Source organism: Petromyzon marinus, chromosome 59 (assembly GCF_048934315.1).
Source record: "Petromyzon marinus isolate PM22_M1 ecotype Great Lakes invasive population chromosome 59, UKy_Petmar_22M1.pri1.0, whole genome shotgun sequence".
Lineage (NCBI taxonomy): Eukaryota > Metazoa > Chordata > Hyperoartia > Petromyzontiformes > Petromyzontidae > Petromyzon > Petromyzon marinus.
Genome location: NC_133725.1, coordinates 12570054 through 12591183, shown reverse-complemented (window position 1 = coordinate 12591183; position 21130 = coordinate 12570054).

The following is a 21130-nucleotide window of genomic DNA, read 5'->3' as shown; positions in this document are numbered from 1 at the left end:
GTTCAGCCGCTCGATTTTTCTTCCTTTAGTGCACAGTACCGTACACGGATACGGGCACAGTACGACACCGTAGCTTTATTGATTGTTCAACAAAAAAGACCATCCCTCGCCCAATCTAGTTACCTATACGGTGTAATATATCGTGAGACATTTGTTAACGTAAAAAAATTGGAACTGTAATGCTGAAAATTATACTCCATGAAACTCGGGGTTTTATGGAGTATCTGAGGGCTTCTCAACGCTTCATGCCTCGCCCCCACTGATGCCCTCTTCTCCTCACTCCTACTACTGACGATTGTATGTAGGGTGTGTAGGCATTTACTTCCGACTGTTGTATGTAGGGTGTGTAGGGTGGTGGTGGTGGTGGGAGTAAATGAGATTTAAAACTGGGTGCTCAACTTGAACTCACCACCACTCACATCATGTATGCACTCATCCGCCATCTCGCTCACTGACCCTGTGTTTCCGTGTTGATGGTGTGAGTCCGTATTGATGCTGTGAGTGTTGATCGTGGGAGTCTGTGTTGATCATGTGAGTCTGTGTTGATGCTGTGAGTCCGTGTTGATGGCTCGGGGGCACGGTACAGAAGGGCAGTACAACTGTAGAGTAATAGTTGTTGTCCAGCAGCGGCAACTGCGGTGGACGGGGAGTACACACGCCAGTGAGCCTCACGCGGGTTTGTCAGCAGGGCGGAGGCACTGGGGCAAGGATCACAGAGACCCTCTCTGGAAGACACTGGAACCCGCTCGTGGGTTGGAGAAGGGAGGCACGGCCAAGGCGGAGCCAGGCCGCGCCGAGTCGGATAAAAGCAGCGGAGAGCGAGAGCTCGTGGTTGCAGGTTCTGGGAAGTGGAGTCGTCTCGTCGGCACTGTCGTCTTTGCCGACTTGGTCGCTGCCGTCTTCACTAGATAATTGGGCGGCCGGATAGTTGTTGGCTGTCTCGGTCGATGCCGTCAGTGTAACATGGTGAGGGTTGTGTCTAAGTTAGGCTATTTGACTTGGGAGAAGCGAGGGCGAGTCTGTGAACCTGATGGTGTTAAATAAGGAAGGTGCGGAAGGTACGGGAGAGGATGAGGAAGATCGTGGGATGGATGGGGGAGGATGAGAAGATAGTGGGAGGGACGGGAGAGGAAGGAAGTGGGAGGGATGGGAGAGAAAGAAGGAGATAGCGGGGGGGACGGGAGAGGAAGAGGGAGATAGTGGGAGGGAAGGGGGCGGAAGAGGGAGATAGTGGCAGGAAAGGGGAATGAAGAGGGAGATAGTTGGAGCGACTGGGGAAGTAGAGGGAGATAGTGGGAGTTATTTGGGAGGATTAGGCAGATCGGTTAGAGTAAGAAGGTGATAGTGGGAAGGAAGAGGAAGGAAGAGGGAGAGAGTGCGAGGGATTGGAGATGCAGAGGGAGATAGTGGGAAGGATGGGGGAAGAAAAGGGAGATAGTGCGAGGGACGGGAGAAGAGGGAGATAGTAGAGCCAAGTGGGAGGAAGAGGGAGATAGTGGAAGGTACTGGGGAGGAAGTGGGAGATGGTGGGAGGGACGAGGGAGGAAGACGGAGATGGTGGGACGGATTGGAGAGGTAGATAGTGGGAGGGACGCGGGAAGAAGAGGGAGATAATAGCAGGGACGAGAGAGGAAGAGGGAGATAGCCACTGATGTTCGCCGTGGCCAGAAATTTAAACTCGGTTCACAAAGTTCATGGTGTAGTGGGTGTTGAGGTGGCATATTCTGGCTGGCCAGGAGAAGGCAGTACAGCAAGTGGGATAAGCAACATCTCTGTCTGCATGGGATAGAGGGTTGCCCTTTTGCACGAGTGGGTTTTCTCTGGGTACTCCTGTATCCCCTCATGTTTATGAACGCTCAGTAATTGCCCAATTGAATTCTTGCTATGCACCGCGACGTTCGTTTTGCTATGTCATGTGATCAGAATTGGGCGCCACGGTGGCGAGATGTTAACTATTTTGTAGGGTATACAGGAGGTCGTGTATTAAATCCTTACCCTGACACCTTTGTATTTGGAGTTTGTATGTTATCTCCCCGTGGTCGCGTGTATTTTTCTCCGGATCCTCCGGGTTTTCCCTCCACATTTATTAACACATGTTTAGAGTATTTGGCTACTAATGTCCACGTAATAAGCCAATTTGTTGAGCTGTAATTGTGTGGCCGCTTCTGAAAGAGAGCTGTATAGCTCAGTGGGCCTTGCATGTTTAAAGTAAAAAAAAATAGTCAAATAGTTTGCAATTGTTTATATCTGGGATAAATGCACCCGTGGCTTTAATGATGTGGGGATCTGCACCTGGCATTTTCAGGTGGGATCCGGAGCAATGAATGAGCCCTGACAAGGCAATGGCCCACCCGTTGATTTGCTCCATGAGGAACATTTAGAGGGCTCGGGACCGTGGCGCCAAGAAGACCAGCTATTGGACCATGGAGGCACCGAAGGGGGCGGTTTCCCCCCCACACGTAACGCTCCCTATCTGGTCGATAAAAACGTATCAATAGGGTCACAGAGCTTGGGCAATCGTTGGTGCCAGCTTACCAAGTGGCTTCCTTCCTGATTGTGGTTCCTCGCACCTCTGAGGCCTGCTTGATCACGTTATAAGTATAAATATTGTTGTTATCAAGTTCTAAGTGTAAATAATAATTGTTGTTATTACTCGCCTGTTCTAAACATACGCCTGTTGTTATCATTCGCCTGTTATCATTCGCCTGTTTTCATTTGCCTGTTATCATTCGCCTGTTTTAATTGGCCTGTTATAATTTGCCTATTGTTTTCTTTCGCCTGTTGCTACCAAGTAATAAGTATAGTTATTGTTGTTGTTATCATTCGCCTGGTGTTAGTGGTGCACGTCTCAAATCCAGCACTGGGGAAGGCAGCGAGGGTTCGTAAATCACCGCACAATGATGTTGTGAAATCCTACTGCCTTCTCGCCAGGAGAAGGCAGTACAGCAAGTGGACTCATCGCCATCGTCACCTGTACGGTTTAAAATGCTGCCCCTTCACACACGTGGCTTTTCTCTGGGTGCTCCGATTTCCCCCACTTGTACAAACACTCGTTATTAATTAGCCAATAATGCCTCCATACATAGAGTACCGTAGAGCCTGGACAATCGTTGGTGCTGGCTCACCACGTGGCTTCCTTCCTGCATGTCTGTGGCTCCTCGCGCCTCTTGAGTCGTTCTTGTGAGCGCTATATAGCTTTAAATAATAACTACAAATACTCGCCAGAAGGTGGTGACGCAAGCCTGCGATCCAGCACTGTAGAAGGCAGCAAGGGTTGGTGGATCACACAGTAAATATTGTGAAACCCTCTTCCCGTGGACATTGAGGTGCCTTCTCCTGGCTGGCCAGGAGAAAGCATCTGACTGGCCAGGAGAAGGCATTATAGCAAGTGGGATCATCGCCATCGTCACCTGTACGGTTTAAAATGCTGCCCCTTCACATACGTTTGTTTTCTCCGGGTGCTCCGGTTTCCCCCCACTTGTGTAAGCATTCGTTATTCATTGATTGAAAACATCTTACAATAAAAAAACAAATTCAGGACCTTACTATGACTCAGCGTGGCTTTCCTGGAGTAAGTCTAATTATTATTATAAAGAATTACAGGTGCTGTATGATGACACGACTAGAGAGCTGGCTTGCACTGCGGGGAGCTTAATAGTCAACTTGGATTCCGCACCCCTCAATGCCCTTTTTAAGTTCAGTTTGTGCACTTAAGACTCGCACAAACAACCATACTCAGAGAACCATAGATTCCCACTCAGACCCAGAACCAGAAACCCATAGACTCCAACAGAGACCCATACATTCCTTCAGACACTCAGACTCATACGGCGACCCTATATACTGACACAGGGATCCATAGACTCAGACAGAGACCCATACACTCACAGAGGCCCACAAACTCAGAAATCCATAGACTCGCACAGAGGTCAATAGAATTTAAATCTGAATATTTATTTACACTGGATGAATCCGATGAGCTACAAAGATCTGTTTTCACAGCTGTCCAATCGGGCAGGTCAGAACATAACTAAAAAAATACAAAAAATGACAGGAAAGACAAACTGTTAAAAAATAAACAAATTAAACTAAACTATTTTAATCTTTATTTGAAGCTTTCGTGACTGCAGGAATCCATACTCTTTGGTTCTTTTGGTAAAGTCACGTAGGTATAAATTAAATAAAATTAAACAAATCACGACGTTTCGATCGCAACATAAGCGATATTTTCAGGTGGGACAACCACAGCAAGAAAATGCTGAAGTCGGCGGGAGAGCTGCCGTGGCAAGAGGTTATACAGGTATGAGATGGGGGCGGAGGCAAGGGGGGAGATAGAGAGGGGAGGGTGTGGGGTAGGGAGAGGAAGGGGAGCCGCGTGAGCGCTAGGAGAAGAGGACGTGAGGCTGGGGTGGGGGGACATAGGCAGGGCTAGCAGTAATCTGCAGGTAATGATGGAAACAACAACACAAGTTAAGGCATTACCTGGTTGATAACATCCTTCCAGTGATTGTTTAATTTGTATCCATCTTCTCGATTGAAGTTTTGTCCTTGGCCTCCGAAAATAACAATATCATGCGAGCCCACAGCGTTATAACAATGGCCACTACGGCAGAGGTATTGGTTCTGCCATGTTTCAGATCCGCCTTGTGTTCGCGAACACGGTCCGAGACGTGTCGTTTTATTTCTCCAACGTAACTGCGGCCGAAGTTACAACTCAGTTTGTAGACTCCAGGGTATAGACAAAACTTCAACCGAGAAGATGGATACAAATTAAACAATCACTGGAAGGATGTTATCAACCAGATAATGCCTTAACTTGTGTTGTTGTTTCCATCATTACCTGCCGGTTTTACTGCTGCCCCGCCCATGTCCCCCCACCAGCCTAACGTCCTCTTCGTCTAGCGCTTACGTGCCCCCCCCCTCTTCCTACCCCACACCCCCCCCCCTTTTCTCTCTGTCCCCTTGCCTCTTCCCCCCTCTCTTAACTATATAACCTCTTGCCATGGCAGCTCTCCCGCCGACTTCAGCATTTCTTGCTGTGGTTGTCCCACCTGATGAAGATCACTTGTGTTGCGATCAAAACGTCGCGATTTGTTTTATTTTATTTCTACCTATGTGACTTTACCGAAAGAACCAAAGAGTATGGATCCCTGCAGTCACGAAAACTTCAAATCTACATTTAACACCCATACCCTCTAAAGAACTAACCCTCAAGACACCTAACCCTTAAAACACCTATACCCCTAAAACGCTAACCTTCTAAACACATAACACTCTAAGCCCCTAACCCTCTAAACCCATAATAAATATATTTTCGGGTTAGATCGTGTAAATATAAATGTGTCGTTAAACCAGACACCACCCGACACAGCCAATTAGTAAAGTTTGTCATGACAATAAAAAGTGCCATTAAGTGTTGGAGAGAAATCCAAAACACCTTTAGTATGGATAATATTAGTTGTCAAAGTCTTGGTGTTAAACCCTCTAAACTCCCAAATCCCAAAACCCCTAACCCTCTAAACCGCTAAACCCCATTACCCTATAAACCCCTAACCCTCAAAACCCCCATACCTCTAAACCCCTAAACACATACAATTATAACCTCCTCAACTCCTAACCATCTAAACCATTCAACCTCTAACAATCGAAACCCATACATCTCTAAACACCTAACTCTCTAAACCCCCAACCCTCTAACCCCAAAATCTTCTAAACTCTAACATTCTAAACACCTAATCCTCTAAACGACCATACCCTTAAAACCCTAACTGTCTAAAAACCTCTCCCTCGAAAACCCCACCCATAAACCCCCAAAACTCTAACTGTCTAAACCCCAAACCCTCTAAACTCCGCAACCCCTAAAACCGTAACCCTCTCGGCACCTAACCTGCTAAACCCCTCACCCTCTAAACTCCTACACCACTAATAGCCCAATCCTCTAAACACCTAACACTATAAAGCCCTTTAACCTTAAAACCCTAACCCTCTAAACCCCTAACCCTTGAATCCCCTCAAGCGCTAACACTCTCAACCCCTAAACCCTCGAAGTCTATAAACCACGAAACCTCTTATCCCCGAAACACCCCGAAACTTCTAAGCTCCTAACCCTCTAAACCACTTAACCTATAACAATCGAAACCAATAAACCCATTAAACAGCTACTTCTCTAAACCCATAACACTCTAAACCCCTTTATCCTTAAAACCCTCACCCTCTAACCCCCTAAACCTCTAAACCCCTAAACCCATAATCCTGTAAACCTCTAAACGGCTCAACTTATAATCCTCTAAATCTCTAACCCTCTAAACGCCTTTACCCATTAAATCAAATCCTTTCTAAACTCCTCACCCTCTGAAACCAGAACCCAAATACCCTGAAACCCCAAACCCCCTAACACTCTAAACCCCTTTACCGTTAAAATCCGAATTCTCAAAAGCCCTATATCTCTGCACCCCTAACCCTCTAAACACCAACCCTCTAAACCCCTAACCCTTAAAATCCTCAACCCCTAAAACGCTCAACCCCTAAACACCATAACCCTAGAAACCCCCAAAACATCGAAGATGCTTATCCCCTAAAAAACCCAAAAACCTCTAAACCCTTAACACGTAACCTTATAAACTCCTAGCCCTCTAAACCACTAACCCTTTAACAATCGAAACCCATAAACCTTCTAAACCTCAGGACACCAAACTCCTTACAATTATAACCCTATAAACCCATAACCTTCTAAACTGTACCCCTCTAAAACCCTAACCCTCTAAGCTAATCACCCTCTAAACCGCTAAACCTCTAAAACATTTTACCCTTAAAACCCTCAGCCTCTAAACCCCTAAACCTCTAAACCACACACCCTCTAAATACCTAACCCTCTAAACCCCTAAACCCATCACCCTGTAAACCTCTAAACCCTTAACTTATAATCCTCTAAATCCCTAACCCTTTAAACCGATTTACCCATAAAACCCTATCCATCTAAACTCCTCACCTTTTGAAACCATAACCCAAATACAACAAAAAATCCCAAACCCCCTAACACTCTATACCCCTTTACTGTTAAAACCATAATTCTATAAACCCCTAGATCTCTCCACCCCTAATCCTTTAAACACCTAACCCTCAAAACCCTTAACCCTTTGTGTGGAGTGTGGTGTGTGGTGGTTGTCACGGGGTAGGTGGGTGCAGGGTGTGTGTGGAGTGTGGTGGGTGGTGGGTGTCACGGAGTGGGTGGGTGCAGGGGGTGTGTGGAGTGTGGTGGCTGGTGGGTGTCACGGGGTGGGTGCAGGGTGTGTGTGGAGTGTGGTTGGTGTCACAGGGTGAGTGGGTGCAGGGTGTGTGGAGTGTGGTGGGTGGTACGTGTCACGGGGTGGGTGGGTGCAGGGTATGTGGTGGGTAATGGGTGTCACGGGGTGGGTGGGTGCAGGGTGTGTGTGGAGTGTGGTGGGTGGTGGGTGTCACGGGGTGGGTGGGTACAGGGTGTGTGGTGGGTGCCACGGGGTGGGTGGGTGCAGGGTGTCTGGTGAGTGGTGGGTGTCATGGGGTGGGTGAGTGCAGGGTGTGTGGAGTGTGGTGGGTGTCACAGGGTGGGTGGGTGCAGGGTGTGAGTGGATTGTGGTGAGTGGTGGGTGTCAAGGGGGTGGGTGGGTGCAGGGTGTGTGGAGTGTGGTGGGTGTCACGGGGTGGGTGGGTGCAGGGTGTGTGGTGGGTGATGGGTGTCACGGGGTGGGTGGGTGCAGGGTGTGTGTGGAGTGTGGTGGGTGGTGGGTGTCACGGGGTGGGTGGGTACAGGGTGTGTGGTGGGTGCCACGGGGTGGGTGGGTGCAGGGTGTCTGGTGAGTGGTGGGTGTCATGGGGTGGGTGAGTGCAGGGTGTGTGGAGTGTGGTGGGTGTCACAGGGTGGGTGGGTGCAGGGTGTGAGTGGATTGTGGTGAGTGGTGGGTGTCAAGGGGGTGGGTGGGTGCAGGGTGTGTGGAGTGTGGTGGGTGTCACGGGGTGGGTGGGTGCAGGGTGTGTGGTGGGTGATGGGTGTCACGGGGTGGGTGGGTGCAGGGTGTGTGTGTGGAGTGTTGTGGGTGGCGGGTGTCACGGGGTGGGTGGGTGCAGGGTGTGTGTGTGGAGTGTGGTGGGTGGTGGATGTCACAGTGTGGGTAGGTGCAGGGTGTGTGTGGAGTGTGGCGGGTGTCATGGGGTGGGTGGGTGCAGGGTGTGTGTGTGGAGTGTGGTGGATGGTGGGTGTCACGGGGTGGGTGGGTGCAGGGTGTCTGGTGGGTGGTACGTGTCACGGGGTGGGTGGGTGCAGGGTATGTGGTGGGTAATGGGTGTCACGGGGTGGGTGGGTGCAGGGTGTGTGTGGAGTGTGGTGGGTGGTGGGTGTCACGGGGTGGGTGGGTACAGGGTGTGTGGTGGGTGATGGGTGCCACGGGGTGGGTGGGTGCAGGGTGTCTGGTGAGTGGTGGGTGTCATGGGGTGGGTGAGTGCAGGGTGTGTGGAGTGTGGTGGGTGTCACAGGGTGGGTGGGTGCAGGGTGTGAGTGGATTGTGGTGAGTGGTGGGTGTCAAGGGGGTGGGTGGGTGCAGGGTGTGTGGAGTGTGGTGGGTGTCACGGGGTGGGTGGGTGCAGGGTGTGTGGTGGGTGATGGGTGTCACGGGGTGGGTGGGTGCAGGGTGTGTGTGTGGAGTGTTGTGGGTGGCGGGTGTCACGGGGTGGGTGGGTGCAGGGTGTGTGTGTGGAGTGTGGTGGGTGGTGGATGTCACAGTGTGGGTAGGTGCAGGGTGTGTTTGGAGTGTGGCGGGTGTCATGGGGTGGGTGGGTGCAGGGTGTGTGTGTGGAGTGTGGTGGATGGTGGGTGTCACGGGGTGGGTGGGTGCAGGGTGTGTGTGGAGTGTGGTGGGTGTCACGGGGTGGGTGGGTACAGGGTGTGTGTGGTAGGTGTGGTGATAGTGGTCATGGATCAGACCGATCAACGACCACCATCATCTCTACTGTGCGGTGGACCGGCCACCACACAGCAGCACGCGTCGGAGGAGTGAGCGGATGACTCTCCCCATGCGGGCCAGGCCCCCTGGCTTCCTCTTCTCCTGCATCACCATCACTTGATCCTCTTTCCTTGTTTTCTCCTTCTCCTCCACCACCATCTCTTCCACAACGATCTCCTCCACCAGGGTGTCCTTCTCCTGCACCACCAGCTCCTCCACCAGTGTCTCCTCCTCCTGCACCACCAGCTCCTCCACCAGAGTCTCCTCCTCTGGAAAAACCAGCTCCTCCACTAAGGTCTCCTCCTCCTGCAAAACCAGCTCCTCCACCAAGGTCTCCTCCTCCTGCAAAACCAGCTCCTCCACCAAGGTCTCCTCCTCCTGCACCACCAGCTCCTCCACCAAGGCCTCCTCCTCCTGCAAAACCAGATCCTCAACCAAGGTCTCCTCCTCCTGCACCACCAGCTCTTCCACCAAAGTCTCCTCCTCTTGCACCACCAGCTCCTCCACCAGCGTCTCTTCCTCCTGCAACACCAGCTCCTCCACCAGGGTTTCCTCTTCCTCCACAACCTTCAGCCTCCATTCAGAGGCCCAGGCGAGCAAAGAGAATGGGGGCAGCGCCGGCTCCGCTCTGTGAAGAGATGCGCACGACATTGTTCCAACTTACTGCTACAGCAGAGATCGCAGCCATCCCCTCCCCCACCATCGGGGGGGGAGGGGGGGAGCTGGCGATGTCACAGTGGATGAAGGGTTACCTACATGGCAAAGATATGGCCACTTCATTATTTGTCCTCACCCAGAAAGCAATTATAAAAATACATCCGTATATAACCGAATGTACAGGTGAGATTTGAACTCTCCGTGTGTTAGTTTGTGGGCGGCAGGGCTGGAACTCACAGCCAAAGAGGGACCTGGGTTTGATGCCCATACTTGGGCCACTTTCTCCATGTGGGAGTTGTGACTTGCCCTGGGCCCCACACCTCTCTATGGACTGCCTTGAAAATTGGTCAGCAGAATGTGGGTTACCGTCGTTCAGCAGCTCCAAAGCACTGGACACGGCCAGGAGTAGCAGTGGTGGTGGCATTGCTGGTGGTGCTAGTGGCCGCGGTCCGGAGCCAGCTGTGATCCAGCGCCTGCGCTGGCGTCATACGAGAATCCGGAACCCATCTGTTGAGAGACGCGTGGGAGACACACGCGCCACACGTAGTGAGAGAAGCGTGGTGAGAGCATTGAAGTTGCTTCCCTTCTCCTACAAGGTGAGGAATGCACGGCAGCAGCGGAAGCAGCAGGAACAGTGGCAATCCTCTAATGCCCAGTAGACTAAAAATGCCCCGAGCATCGCATTGGCCAGCAGCATCTTGCACGGACCTCCCCATCCTCCACAGAGGGCGATCTTGACATCGGTGGTACTGCACATCGGCAGTCCCACTCAGCTCCACATTTTCCTGGCGATCGGTGGAGAGTGATCGCCGATGAATTGGAGGGGGGGGGGGGATCCTCATTGGGAGGGGGTGGTGGGTGTGTCTTACCGCAGACAGAAGCTGACGAATTCCACAAACGCCGGGTCGTGGCTTTTGAGCACCCTTTCAAGTGGGAAGCTCCCCGGTACCCTTTTCTTGCCTGGGCACAACATCTTCCCTTGACGGTCTGCGGGAGCCATGCACAGCGGGACAGATGCAGTCACCAACCACCACGTCACCTACTTACCCACTTACCGACCCATCCATCAACCTACTCACCCACCCACCCACTCTTCCACCTACACAATCACTCACTCACCTACCCACCTACCCAATCACTGAACCACCCCCCCACTCACCCGCCCACCCGCTTACCCACTGACCAATTCGCCCACTTACCCTACAACCTACTTGCCCACACACCGACTTACCCACCCACTCACCCAAGGAATTTAAAATAAAAAGAGGCCATTCCCCCCCCCTCCCACCAAAAAAATAACAACAGCCGCAGGCCTCTTCTTAAAACTGAATCCGGTCCGTCACTCGCACCACCCTTTAACTCACCAAAAAACTGCCTTCTGTCGGGAGCTGAATTCACCATGTATCGTGGAGGCATTCCCAGAATCTGCACATGGTTGAGACAAAGACAAAGGTCACCCGTGTATCCTCGGCTGACTGTAGGGGCAAGTGCTGTTAGTATAGCGTAACAACAGCCGCAGCGCTTGTTGAGGGCAATCATTATGGCACACAGAGACAGGGGGTAGTGGGCCACATTGACCCAGGTATTTTACACACTGCACTAGGTACTCATTTAAGGCTGAGTCTAACTAAGGGAGGCCCAGGACCGGTTCAGATAATCATCACTAGTGTGGGCCATGAGCGCAGCATGCTAACCGCTACACTACTGCTCCCCTCACACGTACAAAATGGACACGTGTCACAACATACGACGGCCGCTATTTGCCAGATCACTAAGTGGCCACCTCCCCTCCTGCCACCCCCAAAACCCACAACTCCAAGGAAAGAGAGGGGCATCACGAGCGGATGGACGCCCAGTGGGAAATACCTCAATGCAGCGCGGGAGGTAATCTTTGTCACTGTCGGACTGAAATAATTGCCTGCCCGTCGCCAACTCCGCCACCGTGCAACCCAGCGCCCACATGTCTACGCCACAGGTCAAGCTGTAGCCCAAGTGCAGCTCCGGAGCCGAGTATTCCAGAGTCCCACCAACATTCATAGCTGCACACCAATCACAAGAACAACACATATATGTGTTTGTGTACTCACTGTTTCTTAAACAGCATCTTCATCACACACATGAACAGTCACATGTACAGACACGCAGATACTCACACATATACACAATCAGACAAACACCCACACGCAGATGCTCACACACCCAGGAGAGGTCACTCACGTTGACTTTCCACAAAAAAGCTCGTGCCAAAGTCCGTGACCCTCACAGTGCCGGTCACGGTGTCCTTGATGAGAACATTTTCCTGCAGGAGAAGGGGCAGAATGAATTCAAATGCAGAGGTTATGCCGATAACATTCAGCCAGCAGTGGAACGACAGGAGAGTCGCATTGAGCTCACAGCTGCAAGAGTGCCCTTTAACGGGTTACGGACCAAAAGCTACACATGAGAGCTCGCGTATTCCATGACGCTATCCACCGCGCATTTGTCTTCGGAAGTTTTCCATTCGCAGTGTGGAAGCCGATAACGGGCAGCTGTCAGGTCAAAATACACGTTTCGCACACTTAGGAAATAGTCTTTATTTGCTCCAGCTTCTGTCTCCGAAGGACTGGGGCAACGCTGTGATCAACGTTGCCGGTTTTGTCTATGGTGAGTCCCCAATACCGACACGACTCTACACTACAGTTTAATTCATACCGCATTATCTTCACCAGGGGTACAATGACCCTGCCTCCTTCCAGTTAGATGGAAACAGCGAACGCATAGACCTTGTGACTGTGGCCGTTTTTCTCTGTGGAACGATTCCCTACTAACAATACGCCTCTGCAACAAAATCATACTGAATGCTGTGTCCACTCACTGGCTTGATGTCCGCGTGAACTATGTTCCTGGAAGAGATGTGGGACAGGAACATGAGGATTCCCCTGGTATAACTTTTCACCATTTCCATGTCCAACCGGAACCCCGATTCTCTCATCACATCATAAAGGCTCTCCCTGTGAGAGAGACAAAAGCAGAAACAACACCAACACAGTGTCAGTGTCATCTCCTTAAATGCTGTGCTGATTCTGCTAACAACAATCTTAATATTGTTCGTGCATGTTCACGACCAATATTCAGAGTCATAGTTCAGTGTAGGTTCAGGTCGTTGGTTTGTCGATAAACCAAATTAGTTGGCTCATTTGCCCACTTGACAACTTGATTTCATTGGCATTTTTGCCAGGTTGTAGAGGGTTATCCATGGAGAGAAGATAACAACTCCGCCTGGTAAGGTCGTGGGGTTTGATCCCGAACCTGACGCATGTACATTTGGAGTTTGCATGTTCTCCCTGTGATCATGTGGATTATTCTGTAGGTCCTCTGGTTTTCCCCTCCACATTTTGAATCGACATGCATTCATAGTATTTGGCTGCTATACATTTCCACGTGATAAGTTACTTTGTTAAGCTATCATTTGTGGGCAGGTCGCTTACAAAAAAATAACTAATAGGTCAGTGGACTTTTCCACGAAAACAAAAAAGTTTGTTTAGTTAATCAGTTAACCACGCTATTAGCGGAGGGAGGGGGAGATGGAACACGCGGTACATACTTCAACAGCTCCAGGACAAGGCAGTGGTGTCCCCTGAAATCAAAGCTGTTTAGGACTTTGATGATGTTGTAATCTTCATTGCTGTCCTCACTCTGAAGTTCCAGAGCTATCTGGAGCTCCATCCTCTGCAATGTTTCTTCCTTGGAGCTGCGCAGAGGAAGTCCACAAATTAATAACTTACACTTGCTTAAGGGACACCCAGAGGCAAATGCTATTCAGAATTAATAATTAAATATACTTTCACCAGGTCTAACGGCATTGTGAGCTAGAGTAGCGTTCTCGACTCTCATTGGTACCATACGGGGCGCAGAAGCTGGCGTGGGGTACCCAATAGGATTTGAAGGTGAAGAGCCATTCAAATCGCATTGGTCATTCGGGAAAACTAAATGCAAACGCCCGTTAAAACAACGCGTTTTCGTTATAACGTGGTTCTTCAACACTTTTTACACAATGCAGAATGTGTCCGTTGTAACAAGAAACGCGACCATTACAACATGGAACACGCACATTCTAACAAGATACGCACCCATTATAACACGGAATAAGCCCATCATAACGTGGTTTGTGAGTAGTCGACAACAAAATACTTTTTTGAGCTGCACTGTTGAGCGTATGATACAGTACTCGGAATGATAAAAGTAACGTGACAGCATAGCCTCATTATGAGACCTCCTTTGCCAGTAACAAGATATAGTAATAGGTTTTACCCTTTTAACTGGCACAAAAACTGACACCTTTATTCAAGGCATCATGTTTGCAATAACCGCAACACAAGCAGTCAAAATGCAAACAAAAGAGACAACTCTGATAATAATATGCACTGTCCTTGAATTTGATTGGTCCACACCCGAGACGGCTTTTCTTAGAGCCTAGTCTCCACTCTTCTGGTCCAACACCAGTGGAGACTAAGCTCTAAGAAAAGACGTCTCGGGTGTGTTGAGCTCTGTCGTCCCGACAGGTCTGTAACTTTCACCTGAAGACGGCCGCTTGCGTTGTGGCCGAAACGTCGTGAGAATTTTATTGTATTATTTTATTATTTTATTCTCATTCTACGTGACATTACCGAAAGAACCAAAGAAGGTGTCAGTTTTTGTGCCAGTTAAAAGGGTAAAACCTATTACTATAGCATAGCCTCAGTTATTGGTCTCATCATCTCACAGTGTATGCATACATTGCATCTCGCCAAACTTTATTGTTACATTATTTATGGAGAGATTATTTTCGCTCAATGCTTTTTCGCTTAACGCGGAACTTTTCATGAATGTATCTACAGCATTAAATGATGACTTACTGTAATGTGGAGGTAATCTTGTAGCAATGGGATGTTTTGGCCGATACCAGTTCACACTGTGTGTGTATGTATTTTAAGCTTTAGAGACGAAAAACCAGAGTACCTAGAAGGAACCGATGCAGAACAGGTGTAGAAGGTACACACTCCACACACGATGGTGCCCGAGTCAGGAGCCGAACCAAGGCCCCCCTTCTCGCTGTGAAGCATGAGTGTCACCACCGCATTGCACGGCAATGGACTTAACAACGTCGGCCTCGTGATGGCACGTCTCTGAAGTCTTACCTCGACGGTGACACCAGGATCTTTACAGCTACCAGGGTGTTCCTCTTGTGGTCAAGGCACTGCATCACCTGGCCTTGACCTCCTTCCCCAATCATCTTGAGCACCTCATAGCGGTAGTGGAGGTGATCATGTCGGAACTGAACAAAAGGTACAATCATTTAAACTGACTATTGTTAAAATCACAACGTTTAAGAAGTGCGAATGTAATTTTAACAAAAACATTTGCTTGGAATTATGAAGTTATTTTTAACCATAATTTGGAATGCTCAGATGTCTGCTGGCTGAGTCACCCTTAAAAAGAGCTTCTGAGCTCAATGGGCTTTACTCGGGAAATAAACTTCTGATTCAGATGTGTGCGGGTGAGTGCATTGGTGAGTGGGCGAGTGGGTCGGTGAGTGATTGAGTGGGTGAATGAGTGAGTGAGTCAGCAAATGAGTGCGTCTGGGGGTGGGTGAGTAATTGTGTGAGTGGGTGTAATTGTCGAATGCTTTGATACTGTCTGCTGGCGAAGATTCCCTTGAAAAATTGCTTCTTATCTAAAAGGGCTTTACTCGGGATTAAACATTCTGATTTTGAAGCGCGTTGGTGTGTGCCCTGGTTGGTAATTCAGGTGCAATAATAAGAAGCCACAAACCCCGCTACCTCTGGGCCCTGTGACCGCCCCCAAGGCTGTAGTTTTGTGGTGAGCCTCACCAGAATGTAATTACGTTCGTCGTCATCATATCCATGCCTGTTGCATCCCTTGGGTTTGTTGTCGAGGGCAAAGTACCACACTTCTTGCATGGCTGCGAGCTCCAGCTTTTCGCGGTCGGTCAAGTGAGGGCCAAAGTGAGCCAGGATTTCTGTAGGCACGAGGAGAATAACAACAACAGGTGTGTGAACCAAAATTTTGAGCAATTTATAGGGTAAATATTTCAGGATTGGGATGTTTTTGCCAATCCCAGCTATGTATGTTGAAATTCTTTTGCACCGCATGTAGCCAATGGTGCTAATCAACAGTGTGGGGGAAGGTTAATAAACTAACCACGCAAATAGGTTCCACACATCTGTTAGAACCTTTAACAGACTGCGAGACAAGAAGGCTCACATGATCGAGTCACTCACCTTTCTGAAGAGATGCCGCGACAACAAGATAATACCGACCACATTTAAACTCACATCTCTTCTGTCACTTAACCCAACTCTAAACGGATCTTATTCAGAGCTAGCCTTTCTCTAATCTCAGAGAGGATAAGACTACTCCGGCTTGAACTTGATAATTTAGACAAATGTCTCCTACAATCACACTTAGTAGATAACATGACTGCTTCTTCTGCCACAACAATGTCTTCCAAATGCAAGGTTAACCTTATTGCTAAATTCAATAACTTGTCAAAAAAGAAACCTGATCCACACATAAAAAAGACTGCTATTAATCAGAGTAACAGCACAATCTCCGATAGCCTAAAATCGGTACTAGCTAGAGGGCTGAATTTTGCTGTCACCCTCAAACACATCCCAGTGGATGATATAAAAACCCAGGTAGATGTAGCCCTTAAAGGCTTGGGACACATCCCGACAGACGTGGCAAGATTTTAAATTGCCACCATCTTTAAAAATGCTAAGAATCCTATTAATAACATCAGCAAGGACGAGCACTCTGAACTCACCAAATTAAAAAATAGAGAGGACAATGCTACTGTCATCATGGATAAAACCACATTCAGCAACATAATCCAGGACCTTCTTAATGATAGCAATTACACCAAAATCAACAAAGATCCGACCAACTGCCTGGCTTTAAAAACAAACAATATCATTACCAATTCGACTTCTCTAATCGAACCATTCAAGCAGTTCTCCCTAAAACCTTCTGCTAATAGACCACCCAGATTATATGGTCTTCCAAAAATCCATAAAGAAGATACTCCACTTCGACCCATCGTTTCCACTATCAACTCACCTCCCTACAAACTGGCCCAATTTCTGTCTGAGACCTTGCTTCCATTCACGGGCAAGACTACCTCAGCAGTATGAAACTCAGCTCACTTTATCTCTCTAATCAAAGGCATTTCATTGTCCCCAGATGATTTGCTCGTCAGCTTTGATGTAGTCTCTCTGTTCACCAAGGTTCCTGTACCTGACACCTTAGCAATAATTGAAGACTTGGTCCAACATGGACTGAATGCTGATGTACCAACTTTGGTTAGGAACTGCCTTACTAACACTTCCTCTTTGTTTTTTTCGGTAAAGTCACATATGGATAAAATAAAATAAATAACGACGTTTCGATCGCAACACAAGCGGTCGTCCTCAGGCAGAAAAAAAATTCATGCAGCAGTAGAAACGCTGAACCAGCACTTACTTCACCAGGAATGGTACTTTCTACAAACAAAATGAAGGTACCCACATGGGCCCCCCCTTATCACCAGTGATAGCGAATGTTTTCATGGAGAAATTTGAAACTGATGTCATCCAGACATGCACCCAACGTCCTTCCTTGTGGAAGAGATACGTAGATCACACTTTCGTCATTTGGCCACATGGCCTGCCAACATTGAATCAATTTCTCAACAACATAAATTCCATACACCCATCCATCAAATTCACCATGGAAGTGGAGAATGATGGTAAGCTACTAATTCCTGGATGTTTTGTTTGAGAAGAGAACTATCTAAAACCTAATTCCCACCACCATCCGGCGCAGAAGAATTCCCTCATCAAACCACTACACCATAGGGCCACTGCATTTGCAACCAACACCACCAAGCCAGTGAACTGGAACACGTACACCAGACTCTTAAGATGAATGGGTACTGGGACAGCATTATTCGCAAAGCTGTTTCTCCAACCATGTAGAAACAATCCACTGAGACGCCTATCAAGACCATCACTTTACCATACATAGCAGGTGTTACCAAAAATATTTCCAAAATCTTAAACAAACACAAGATCCAAGTCCGATTCAATACAGTACACAAAATCCGTGATCTAATCCCATCCTGACATGCAATATCCTGGAGTCGACAAACTGAGTTGTACCTGCAGTAGCAGTTACATTGGGAAAACGAATTGACATGTCGCGCACCGTGTTAGCGAACACAAGGCAGATCTGAAACATCGCAGAACCAATACCTCTGCCGTGTCTGACCATTGTTATAACGCTGTGGGCTCGCGTGATATTGTTTTTTTCCGAGACCAAGGTACTCTGCAAACCTTCAGGTAACTATCAAAAGTTTTTTCATGAAGCCATCCAGATATACAAACATAGACATAACTTCAACCGAGAAGATGGATACAAATTGAGCAATCATTCGATGGATGTTATTAACTAGGTAAAGCCTTAACTGGTTGTGGTTGTTTCCATCACACGCGCCAGGTACTAGTAGATTTTTCAGATTTACTTTCCCACCATGTCCCATACTCAGCTTACCACTTCTACCTCCGCCTACATCCCCCCCCAGCCTCACTTCTTCTCCCCCTAGCGCTCACGCAGCTCCCCTCTCTCTCCCCCCTTTGCTCCTCCCCCCTTTCTTACCGATAACCTCTTGCCACAGCAGCTCTCTCACCTACTTCAGCATTTTATTATTGCTGTGGTTGTTCCACCTGATGAAGATTGATTGTGTTGCGATAGAAACGTCGTGATTTGTTTTATTTTATTTCTACCTACGTCACATTACCGAAAAAGCGAATGAGTATAGATATTAGTTGTCAAACTAGATGATTTAAACGCGCATAGCTTCAGTGGTTTCCTAATATTGGAAGAGCATTCAAGATGGCCGCAGAAGCAATTCTGAAAGCGTTTGATGTTGTTTCAGTACTGAGGCCAGAGCACAGATAATTATCCCCATGCAACATGGCCACCATGAAGTCCCCCATGTAACATGGCAACCATTATGCAGTCTCTAATGCAACATGATTACCATATTCTTGGTTCTTTCGGTAAAGTCACGTAGAAGGGAAACAATAAAATAATAAAATAATACAATTCTCACGACGTTTCGACTGCAACACAAGCAATCATCATCAGGTGTGAAAACCACAGCAAGAAAATTTCAATTTTTCTTGCTGTGGTTCTTGCTGTGGTTTTCACACCTGATGATGATTACTTGTGTTGCAGTCGAAACGTCGTGAGAATTTTATTGTTTTATATTTTTATAATTTTATTGTTGCCCTTCTACGTGAGTTTACCGAAAGAACCAAGAATATGAATCCCTGCAGCCACGAAAGCTTTAAATCAAAACATGATTACCATTAAGTCCCCCATGTAGCATTGCTATCTTGACATCACCCATACAATCACCATAAAATCTCTCATACACCAAAGGCACTGTGACGTCCCCCATGCAACATGGCCATCGTGATGTCCCACTATTTACCGTGGCCACTGTGACGTCCCTCATTACTGTTCTTACCTTTCGGCGATTTGCTACAGATGGAGCCGGTGCCGTCTGAGGACAGCGCACTCCACGTGGTGCAAGACGTGTCGTTACTCCGAGCCTTTCCAGCTCGGCTCATCTACACACACACAAAGACAAAGGTCCACCACATAGGCTTGATTAAGATGTTGGAGCAAGTGCAGAAGGCGAGCACTGAGCCAGCATCTCTGAGATCCTGGGCTCCACATTCAGGAGGGTCCTGCCGAGATGTTGTCGTTTCTCAGCATTGGGATATTTGGCCAATATCAGATGCCATGCTTGGATTCACAATGAAAGATGCGTGGATTTTGAGGTCACACGCAGGGATTGTTCAAATTGTTAAAGAGTGATTGGGGATCGGGCATGACGAGCCATGGCAAGAAGGGACAACAATGGCTGATAGTGAAGAAAAATAACGGAGCGGCAGCCAAGGAAGGAAACACATCGGAGAGGAGAGCCACCAGAGAGATGGTGCGACAAAATCGGCGCTTGGCGGATTATTCCATCACAGCATTTGAGGGGTAGCAAGGTCTCAGGGAGGAAGGCATTCTCATTCATCAGTGGATAGATAATAGTGCTGTAAATGCTCACGCGTAGACAGGCAGGCACACCAACAGGATCTCAGAGACACACTCTGATAGACATATACATACTCAGGCGGACAAGGAGAAGCACATCCAGGTATACAGGTAGGTGACAGGTAGGCACAAGTCGAGGGGAAAACACACGTCCACCCATATTTTACCACACGAGTTGAAGAGCCACACGTACCTCCATGGCAGCAACTTGCAGAGTAGGGTGCTCAGAGCTCACTGCGTTTCTCGCACGGTCCGGGTCTCTGCGTGGAGAGCGGGAGACGCAGGTGAGGGTCACACAAAACCGATGGTGTGCGACAATACTCATGTCTAAACACGCGTCATGTCACAATGCGGACTCTCATCATCAACACGGACTCACATCATCATCACAGACTCACAACCTCACCACTCACCCACAACACGAAACACAATAAAAACAACAAAGACCGCCATTTGCCACTAAGTAGCGGCAAATGCCAGGCCAGGTGCACTTTGAGACCACGTGAAATGCTGAAGGCTCACTGACAGGTCACAGGTCAGACCCAGGTGCCAAGAGTTGACTGACTGAGATGACTGTACCAACGTGCTACATTTCAGCCGCCCAGGTCAAAGGTCGTTGTTGTGAGCATCGCTCCTTTGTTCGGACACCAGCAACACCGCGACAAACACCACCACTAGCACCACCACTAACACCACTACTAACACCACCACCACTAACAAAGACAGATCCCCCGTATAGCCTGAATATACTGTAGGGGCAATTTCTGCTAGCGAGCACCTATAAAGGTCGGCATGGCACACGAGGGGGTGGGTGGCTAACACCACGCCTGGCCGCCTTTGTCTCCCTAGCGGCGATGTTTACACATCGTACCAGGTATTCATTTGAGGCTGAGTCTACCTAGGGGAGGCCCAGGACCGGTTCAGATAATCGTTACTGGTGTTGGCCGTGAGCGGAAATCGAACCCGGGTCGCCAGGTTTGTAGCGCAGCACGTTAACCGCTACACTACCGCTCCCCTCAACTAACACCACAACTAACACCAGCACTAACACCACTCCTAACACCACCACTAACACTACGAACCCTAAAAACACCACCACCAACATCAACTCCACCACCACCAACACCACCATCAGTAACACCACCACCACTAACACTACCACCAATAATACCACCAATAATACCACCATCACGAACACGACCACCACTAATACCACCAACACCACCATCACTAACACCAGCAACAATACCTCGAACAACCACCACCACTAACACCACCATCACTAACACCAACACCACCATTATTAACACCACAAACACCACCACTAACACCACCATCACTAACACCACCACCAATAATACCACCAC